This window comes from Nicotiana attenuata, unplaced genomic scaffold, assembly GCF_001879085.1.
Source record: "Nicotiana attenuata strain UT unplaced genomic scaffold, NIATTr2, whole genome shotgun sequence".
Classification (NCBI taxonomy): Eukaryota; Viridiplantae; Streptophyta; class Magnoliopsida; order Solanales; family Solanaceae; genus Nicotiana; species Nicotiana attenuata.
Genome location: NW_017671586.1, coordinates 12,592 through 22,501, shown reverse-complemented (window position 1 = coordinate 22,501; position 9,910 = coordinate 12,592).

Genomic DNA, 9,910 nt, shown 5'->3' with positions numbered 1-9,910 from the left:
GGGGGGGGGGGGGGGATATAAAAATAAAAGAGAGATTTTCGGATTATTAAGAAAGAGAGAAAAAAGGAACATAATCTTAAATGTAGGGGGAGTTATTGAAAATGGGTTGTAACTGACAAGCTAAAATTAAGGGATCTTGAATTTTTTCTTTTTAATAGTTTTGTATATAACTTGTAAATATAGATATACAAAGTAATTAATAAAGAACCTAAATAAATGTGGTAAATAGGTTTTTACTATAGTATAGCTAGGTAAAAATCGCTTTAAACAACATGCTTAAAAGTTGCTACCTGATGTCATTTCCACGCAAGTTGGGGCGTACCAAGTGAATTAGTTGGGCCGTTGGCAGGATTCTCTTTAGGCTTCTAATTATATATGTAAATTTAGCCCATTTGATGCAGCCTTTTACATCTCGATCTGGCCCATGTGATTAGACCGGTAAGAATGTTTAAAGGTAAATATGTAAAAATTGTACGGGGCGTCCTATTTGGTCTCCCCCATTTAACCTATATTCATATTTTTATAATTGTTTAACCTATACCCTAATTTTTACAACTTCAGGCGCCTTCTTCTTCCTGGTACCTGTGCGCTCCTTTCTTTTCTTCTTCTTCTTTTCTCTCTCAAACACATGAGACTCTGTGTAAGTATTATTGATTGAATATGAAATACACAGTGATTTTAGCACTAATGTATGAATTTTGCGTTAAGTACATCTGAAATTTCATCCCCCAAAAAAAGAATTAAAGATGGTTCTTCTTAATGCTGAATTTCCTGATAATTCCATTATAGCAACTGGATCTTAATGACAACTTGTCATTGTTGTTTAAGAACTCCAGCTCTAAGAATGCTGAAGTTCAGCAAATATAAACAAAAATTTCAACTCCTAGAATGCTAAAGTTCAGCAAATACAAAACCAACTTTAGCCCTAAAGTTCATCACAAACATAACAAAGCTTCAGGTAAAACATGCTGAAGTTCAGCAAATATAGAACAAAACTTCAACTAGTAGAATGCTTAAGTTCAGCAATTACAAACAAAAACTTCAGCCAACACTTGGTTCAACAATTTTTGCTACTTCATGCCCGTCTACTAGAATGCTTAAGTTTGCGTTATTGCCTTTGCTACTTCACGCATATATGCCTGAAGTTACGCGAAAAGTGGGTACGCTTGCATTTTTTTTTTTTTGCAAAGCGGGTATAAGTTAAAACGTGATCCAAAAAGCGGGTATAGATGATTATGACCATGGATCTCATTATAAATTACTGTTCTAGCTCTAATCCACCGTCTTGTAAACGTTATTATTAGCCAATTTATATTGATAGCTCCTTCATTAGCGGTTTAGGCATCAGAGTTAGCACGAGTACAACACAATGGTCAAGAGGCTATAATTTGAACTGTAGTATCATGAGTTCGACCTAGTGGACCACTCTTCTGAATTTTTTTTTTAAAAAAAATTCACCATATAGCATGAAGTAAAAAATCACAAGCTGAGATGATAGCTTGATCAAAGAAGGTGAAAATTCAAAAAATTTAAAGTAATGACAAGAATTGAAACAAAAATATTACTACCTAATTTAAACTTGTGCTTCCAAGAAGGTTCTTTCATTAATGACTAAAATATGAATTTCTGTCCATTTGAATAAGGTCAGGAGAGGGTAGTATGTAGGCAATTTTTAGTATAATTTGTACTTTATTGTCTATTTGATATCCACGTGGCTAAAGCTACTTTAATGACTATTGTGTAATTCTATAGTGCCATAATTATTTAACTTAAGAGATTGTTTGATTTACTTTAAGTTCAGTATATGTAACTTAACTTGAAATTTTATGTTGAGATCTTACATAAAAAATTTAAAAATCTTTTCTTGGTTTGGACATTTTTATGTGATTAGCTTTTTAAATGGTCATTAGTTTAATTACATAAAATATAAATCATTGTACAGAGAGTAATCCACAACTTATGAAATAAAATTATAACCCTTATTTTAGATGCCAACTACATTACGAAATGGCAGTTTACTACAATGCGCAAGAATATTGCAGTTGCTTACAAATAAGAATTAATTAGTTTTATAAATTTTGGAAAAAATTGAGGTACAATTAATCACTATTTACTTTCCAATAATATCGTTTTACTCTCTACCTCATATTTAAGGCATATAATGAGACAAAGAAATTACTAATAAGGATTTTTTTTAAAAATTAGTTCTTCGGCTTGAGAAATTTTATTATTATACTTTAATTTTTTAAATTAAATTACTTTTAAAAATTTATAATACATAAAAAAATGAAGTTCGATACTTTAGAAATAAGGACATATGTAATTCTATTTTTCACGCAGATGCTTTTTCTAGACCAATAAGATATGATAATTAGTGTTTCGGGAAATTTTAGTAACATATTACTTAATATTATACTTAAAATCAGATTACCACAACTAAACTACAAAAAAAAAGGAACTCGGGTAACGTAGAGGGTAAAATTTTCATGTGGCACCCAATTTTGCACCGCCCATTGAATTTGCATTCATTTTTTGAAATTTTTTTAACTGATTCCCAGTTTTTGGATAACTTCAAATATATAAACTTTTCTCTTCTTCTTTGTGCTTAAAGTTTCTTCTCCTTCTTCTTCTTCTTTTTAGTTGCAAAGTGAGTTTGTTAAATTTATTGTTGTTGTTGACAATTTGATGATTCGGATTTGTTCTTTATGATATTTGAAAGTGATTTCAAATTTAAGCTCATTTGGAGTAGATTTTGGCATTGAATCGTGTACTAGATTATTGAAAATCGAAGAACAAATTTATGCTTCAGAACTTAAGATTCGATATCTGAATTTGCATTAAATAGATTGTACTACTTAAGATTCAAGTTACTGAAGTTGCATTTGAAAGATAGAAGTACTTCAAATTTGATTTTTGAAGTTGCATTGAAGACATTGAACCTCTTAAGATTCGAATTTCTGAAGTTGCATCTGAAAAATAGAAGAACATCATATTTGATTTCTGAAGTTGCATTGAAGAGATTGAACTACTTCAGATCTGAGCAGGTATACTTTGAAATTTTTTGTGCAATGCATGTACTTCAACGGTGATCCCAATAGTGGGTATCTATGAAAATGCCGCATAGGGGACTCTGGAAGGATTGCTCATACAATCAAACCCCTCTATAACAGTCTCATTTGTTTCGATATTTTTGTTATAGAGTACATATATTATAACATAACATCGATTATAACATATATTATAACATAAAAATTGATTCGACAAAAATTTAGCTTTTATAGTGAACGACTGTTATATAAGGATGCTGTTATAGAGATGTCTGACTATACATAAATAGTTATTGGGCCCGGGCTAAGCCCGGGCATAACATCACTAGTCTTCTATTATATAAGTGAGGATAAGCAAGGAGCTGATGGTCAACATGCCTGCTTGGCATAACTGAGGGTATTTCAGTAATTTTATCAAATTTGAGCAAGATAATTGGCCTAAGGGTAATTATACTGTAGCTGGTACATAAAGTTTTCCGTGCCTTGACAAATTTACCCTTGCTTACCTCATTAACCATCAGCACGTTCCTTGTACAACCTTTTGAAGTTTCATTTATGCCCCTGTTTTTATCCTTTATTACATAATTGTTTGTATATGTTTTGGTAATTTTGGTAAAGTTTGAACACAATTTATATCCCCAAAAGCAGTAGATATGGTGTTAGAGAAACCTGAATATACACAGTTGAATCATAGGAACAGCTAAAATCTATCTGCACAAAAACTAAAGACTAAATCTATCTATACATATTAAAATGGAGAAGACTCAACTTTTTAAAGGAACGCAAAGTTGCAAACTGATTTTCATTGTTTAACATAACTTTAACAATTTAATGTAAAGTTACGATCAACCGTAATACTTCAAACAAAAATTTATTTATTTTAATTTTAAATTAACATAGTTTATTTCATAATACAATAATAATTGTAGCATATAATATTTGTTCTTCCATGCTAAATATCTGTTGTTACTAATAGCGGGTTATCTAATATTTGATCTTTAGTTAAAAAGAAAATTATCATGCGTATGCTAGATATCATGTTAGAGTTCAAGAAAATTATCAAAAATTACATTCTAAATACCACATTAAAAGAAAGGAATTGCTATTGTGCTTTTACAAATTAAATAAAAGAGAATTATATTCCATAATTCTAAGGTACATTGGGTGGTTTAATTCTACTATTATTACCATGCATTACAGCTTGTAAATATATTTAAACAGAAAAGAATAAAATTATAACAGAAAGAACCAAATTAAACTAAAAGTTTAAAATACCATAAAAATAAAAATGAATAAGAATGAGCTGTGCACCTTTTCAACTATTCAATATTGTTAATATGGTTTTGTATAACATTGAAATTTTTAATATTTCATGATTACTCTCTAATTTTTTGCTATTTAAATTTTCAAAACTTGGTCCTAATGGTCCACCCAACCGATTAAACTAAAAATAATTGGTAGATGTGTATATATATAATAGGTGTATAATATATTTATACCAACAAAAAAAAGTAAATTATGAATTCAATCGACTATTTATATAAGAGCTTTAGAAAAAACCTCAATATGCAATGTAGTGTTTGGGCCCATGCTTAGCATGGGCCATCCTTTACTAGTATTTTTTTTTTATTATATAGAAGAGAGAAGAGGAGGTTGACCAAGGGCATAATAGTCATTTTAAATATATTAGTGCATTGTTTGTTTGTATACCAGGCTCAAAAGTTTGATTGTGGGTTCTTAATATCAGGAAAACCCAAAACTAACGTGCCCATAAGCTATTAAATTCTCTAGGTGGACCCCACTTTTCATTCAACCTTCACTATCTTCATTAAATGCATTACTTGATTGTTATTATTATTTTTTCAATAAGTACTTTTAACTAGAATTTTTTTTTTGATAATTTTATAATTCAAATATTCACCTAACTAAAAATACTAAGGTCACATATATTTATATATGATAATTCTATTATCTCCTTAAGAAATATTATTTTATTTATTAGCTATTCCAGGTAAAGAAGATTTTATTAAAAAAGAATTAGTGATAANGTTTGTTTGTATACTAGGCTCAAAAGTTTGGTTGTGGGTTCTTAATAACAGAAAAACTCAAAACTAACGTGCCCATAAGCTATTAAATTCTTTAGGTGGACCCCACTTTCCATTCAACCTTCACTATCTTCATTAAATGCATTACTTATTGTTATTATTATTTTTTCAATAAGTACATTTAACTAGAAAAATTATTTTTTTGATAATTTTATAATTCAAATGTTCACCTGATTAATAGCCCGTTTTGGCCCAAGCTTCTAAAATCAGCTTTATTTTGAGAAGTGCTTTTCTCAAAAAGTCTTTTAAAAAAAAGTGCTTTTGGTGAGAAGTAGTTTGTGTTTGGCTAATTAATTAGAAAAGCACTTTTGAGCAGTAATTAGTGTTTGGCCAAGCTTTTGAAAACTGCTTCTAAGTGTATTTTTCTCAAAAAGTTGCGTCTCAAAAAAAGTGCTTTTTGGGATAGAAGCTATTTTTTTCTGCTTCTGCTTCTCTCAAAAGCACTTTTTTCCCTCCAAAAGCTTGGCCAAACACCTCAATTTTTGGCCAAAAGTGCTTTTGGCCCAAAAAAAAACGTCTGGTCCAAAAAGGACTATAAGTGTAATTTTACTCAAAAGTGCTTACTCTAAAAAAGTACTTTAGGAGTAGAAGCTACTTTTTCGTGTCTCTACCTAAACTAGTCTTCTGTACTCTCCTACAAACGTACACTTTTTTACTACCGTAAAGTACTTAGGACCTAAACACCGTACTAAACTTTTTCNTTGTCATATAGGATTATACTTCTCCCTATATGATCGAAGTTAGTTGAGTACATACTCTATTCAATAAGAATTCAACATTATATAAATTTCAAAATACATAAATATACAATTAATTATTTTTTTAATAGTCTCAACAAATACTACTATTGTGATGAAAATTGCATTATACCCTAAATAGTATCTCAATCATATCAAATGAAACTAGAATAACCTGTAATATCTCAATTTACGGTCAATTTGATTAGTATTTAGAGTGATTGAGATATTAATTTATTTATAATATTATGTCATTCAACTAGAACAAAACACAAATTTTCTTGTTAAAATCCTTAATAATTAAAAATCACGATTATTATTTCAAAGAACCAAAAAATACCTTTTCATCAACTATTTGGGAATACGTACAAAAAGAAAAAATAATAATACGTTAACACACTGAAAATACTAAAAGAATAAAACTATATATCATTCAATTTAAAAAATGAGAAAATACATGACGACTTATTTTTCAACTGAATTTTTAATTACTATTTAATAATAATTTAATTTAAGGATTAGTGATGCAAAAATTTTTTAAAATAAAAAAGACCCTATGTAGAAATAATTTAAATTCTACTTGAATTATTATCTAATCACTCTATAATAAAGCATTAAACTCGACAAGTGTTTCAAAGTAATTGGTATAGTAATACGATTTCAGAAAAATTAAAATGCACATAATGCAAAAGATAAATAACAATACATGTAATCGTGGTTCTATACGTTATTACAAAAAGTCTATTCTCTTTCTTCTTTCCCTAAAGGCGTAGAAAGTCTGTAATTAACAATAGATCAAGAAATATTAAAAGAATGAAAACAAGAAGAAGAAAAAAAAAGCAATAATTGGGCCCGTGCATCGCACGGGTACATCATCTAGTATTATAGAAGAGCCATGGGATGGTCGACCACTGCTTTGAAGAGTTGTACAAAAAGCTATGTTAATTGTACTATGTATTTGGCATTATCCAATTTCTTCACCTTTTGTCATGTGTATTAGCACTTTTCTTTCTTTTTGGCCACCTATGCTGACGGAGTTATCGAGAATCATCTATTTACTCTCTTTTTCGAAGACTACTCTCCATCATCCTCCTATCCAATGATATCATTACTCTTTTAAAATTCCTTTCTGTCAAAGAAGAATCCAGCTATTCAACAGCCACGAAATTGAAAAATCTGAGGAGAACTGGAGGAATATTTAGGCAAAAATTGAAAGGAAAGGAACTTAGATATAAACATTAAAACCATAACTACGTTTGATGATATTAAAATGTTAACTCCTTTGCAGATAGTGAACTTAATCATATAAATTCATTGAGGACATTTAGAACATAGAATTACTTTCTTTCATGGCTTCTTTTAATGTTTTTGACCGATCTCAAATGAGTGTTCACCAATAATAGCATTATAGGTGATTTATAGAAGATAAATAATGGCAAAATAAAAAGGAAAAAGTAAAAAGGATACTTGTGATTTTCTTTTTCTAGATTATTCTTTAAATAAACATGTCAAAGCTTCTTAAGACTCTTCCCTGTATTATGGCTAGCTTCAATAACCCCTGAATCATATAAAGTTTGTGAAAATCTTCCAAAACGTGTAGTTTACTATTTGATAAAAGTTTAGTTTTTCTATTCTCGAGTACTTCACTACTGAATTTGTGACAGCATGATTTTCCTTGTAGGGTTTGTGACAGAATGTGTTTCCTTCAGGAGGTGTCGTTCGAGTTCCCCAGTGCTTATGAGGAAGTGTTTGGTCCAGATAACATTTGGGTTGAAAGAACACAAATATAATATCAATAGTTCGACATGATTTGGTGTTAAAAGGTTATTTTCCTTCCTTCTGCAAGGATATAAATTAATGTATGTTTGGGATGAGGCAAATAAATCTGAATACAATTGAAGGTTTGATTTAGGTTTTCATATCTCATTGTACCTATATCGAGAAGCATGCATATTTCTTGTTTGGTTCAGGTTTGCATGCTATACAAGTTTGTAATCTCATAACTACTTATGGCAAAACCTATAATCTAACAATTAGGAATATTGTACCTGCCCGTGACAATCTATCTATATATAAAAGAAGAAGCAGAAGAATATAGTAATGCCAAGTGGCATAATCATATTTCAACAAGTGTCATATTTTGGATAAATCTCCAAAAAGTTAGAGTTTAAAATTATTTGAAACTAGAAAACAGGGCAAAAAATGGCTCGAAAAGACGGTTCATTTTTTACTGCACTTCAAAATTGCTCTTGAAAGCCAAAATAACTACTAGAATTATTTGAAACTAGAAAATAGGCAAAAACAAAAAGAAGGCTCCAAAAATGGTTCATTTTTTACTGCACTCTAAAATTGCTCTTCAAAAGCCAAAATAACTGCTAGAATTGAAAAAAAAAACCTCGTGAAACCGCTGAGATCCTAAAACCAAAGCCCCCAAACTATCTTTCTTTCAACTTTTTTTTCTTTGCTTATTCTCAATTTATATTCTTATATCCCAATCTATCTTTCTTCTGCTTTTTTCTCTTTGCTTATTCTCAATTTATATTTTTGTATTATTTGAAAAATTCTTCTTCCTTTTTCTTGGCAAGAGGTTTTATAAATGTTTAAATGGACTGAATCTTGAAGAGCGCGAAGCAAGTCCTATCACTCATTTAAAAAAAACTTAACAATTGGGTGTTTGTAGTTTATTCATGGGAAAAGTTCTTCTGCATAGTTCATTACTAATAAGGTTTTCTGGCATGTTAGATCAACAATGTCTTCATTCAACTTTATGCCAAAAGAGGGGATGCAGTCCTTAATCTTGCTTGCGGGAAGGTAGTTCTTGCCTATTGTGTATCTCAATTATTTTGCAGTACGACCTGTTAATTTATCTAGGTGGTAATAAACAAGTCGTCAATGCATCTTGTATTCAAATGTCTTTCTGTTTAAACCAGGGTGGTGATCTTATTAAATGGGATAAAGCAAAGATTGGATATGATGTTGGCATTGATATTGCCGATTGTCAGGTATGTTCCCGCTGGATGAATATAATATTTTTGTCGCTTTTTTTGCACTTGCCGCTTCAAGTCTGAGCTTTCTTTCAGCAAGCTATTTATATTTTATTGAACTATTTATATGACTTTCTAGAAGACGCGCCATCTATTATTTGATCACTTATAATGTGAAAAGATGTTTTAACCATTATTTAGATGTTCTGCCGTTCGACATTATTAAATATTATTCATTAAACTTTGAACGCTACTATGCTATTAGCAATAGGAATGGTGCTTTCATTGAAGTTTAATGGGGTAAGTTTAAGGTGGGATTTTGCATCCCATCTTTAACTCATAAAGGAGTTGAAAAAGACAAGTAAAGGAGAATAACCTGTTTTCGTTCCAATTTTGTGATTCCGTAATGATTTGGTGCCACTAAATTGCATGTAGTCAGTCAGATTTCACTCATTATATCGATCGTTTCATGTTTCTGTTTATTGATTAAGGTGATAGTTTCTTTCAACAACCTTTCTTACTTTTAGTAAAAGATAACCATCTATTATGGTTTGACCGAAAATTTGTGATTATTTAATGTATAGAAGAAAGAATTGTGTGTTGCTAGCCCATACTTTAATTTACAGTATATTCATACTTCAGAAGTTATTATGCATATATGTTTGTTGCTTTCAAGCTGACTTTCCTATGAAATGACTCTTCCTGAAGAATTATATACTATGATATTAGTTGGGTATTTGAAATAAATGTCCTCAATAAGAAAAAGATAATTTAAATACTAAAACATTAATTTTGAATATTATAAATAAGATATAAATACCAATATACTACCAATAGTTTCTTTTAATATTAATCGCGCATCGCGCGGGTACTAATACTAGTATTATTAAAAGGAGAGGAAAAGGCATGCACATTAAGACAAGTGACAAACTCACAATAGGCCACTTGGCAATTTAAGACAAAGTTAGTCAGGTTAGGTAATAATTAGTTTTCTTTTTGAATTTAAATTTTAAAATTTTTAATTTTGCATTATGTGT